This window comes from Phocoena phocoena, chromosome 12 (genome assembly GCF_963924675.1).
Source record: "Phocoena phocoena chromosome 12, mPhoPho1.1, whole genome shotgun sequence".
Lineage (NCBI taxonomy): Eukaryota > Metazoa > Chordata > Mammalia > Artiodactyla > Phocoenidae > Phocoena > Phocoena phocoena.
The window spans coordinates 1,324,947-1,326,207 of record NC_089230.1 but is presented as its reverse complement, the minus strand read 5'-3'; positions in this window follow the sequence as shown (position 1 = coordinate 1,326,207).

Here is a 1,261-nt window from a genome sequence, read left to right as displayed (position 1 = left end):
CTTACCATTTCCCAGTTTGCAACAAACCAGAAACACTGCACCCTGGTCATAGAATCCTCCCTAAATGTGCACTTGTATGTCGTCAGGTCCCTGAAGCAGAGCCTCTGACGCAGACATTTCTATTCCCCATAGCACGTAGTAATCACATGAAAGGCTCAGTAACTACTTTTTGGATGGATGAAAATGGTCCCATTATGCCATGAACATTTTAAATAATAAATAGATTTTATAGTAAGATTCTGTCTTCCATTTTATCCCTTTCTGTCTAGCTTTAGTTACTGTTACTTTTTACTTTTCCTAATATATTTGCCTGGAAGATACGTGTATCCAAAGAAATCTTGAGAAATGAGTTATATCCTGTCATTCGTTACTTCTATCAAGACAGAGAAAGGAAAGAGAAAGGAAAATAATAGCAGAAGGTAGTTGGCAACTTGGGTGGTGAAGCTTTTCGGAGATCGGCGGACCCCCAGCACAGCGAGAAGCGCTTGTTGCTGTAACTCCAGCTTCTGTAACTCAGACCAGCCATTTCTGTCACAGGTTCCACACGTTGTGGCATAAAGGCTGATCTCGGAAGCGGTTCTCCACGTTGGTCAGTCAGTTTGACTACTTTGTCACCCAAATGTGAACAATTTCACTTTTTCTCCCATACCTGAAACATGCATTCTAAAACGTGCTGTTTTTGTACCGGGGGACCTGAGTTGTAATTCACTGTAGCTCCCTCAGGGCTGTCGAGAATTCCTTTACCTGCAAATTTTGAGATGAATACATCCGTCTGTTATTTCTCCTTTTAAGTTTGAAAATCCACGTGCCAACTAAAGGATACAGTTCTAGATACCGTAGATCATGTTTGTAATAACATCAGTTATGTCGTTAAATCAGGTCACGATGCCCACTGTTTTGAAAACCTCAGATTCAGCGAAGAATTGTCTATAGGTCGCAGTTCACATCAAATCAAGACCTGCTTCATGACTCAATGAATATTTTCTTCTCAGTAAGTTTGTTTCCGTTATCTTCACTTCTCTTCTCTTAGTTTTAACAGCAGTTGTTTTCTTTTGATTTTTCTGTTTTTCATATTCTTCCTGAAGCACAAAGATGCTATTTAATACATTTGCAGTGGGCTCGCTATTTTTCATGTTATTTAGTATTTCATGCCTGAAAAAAATGTACAACAACTTATCTTTTTGTTAAATGCTAAACATACAAATTTTCCAGAGTTTCCCCTTTGGAGAGTGAGGCTTGGAGGCTGTATTCCGTCTTGTTG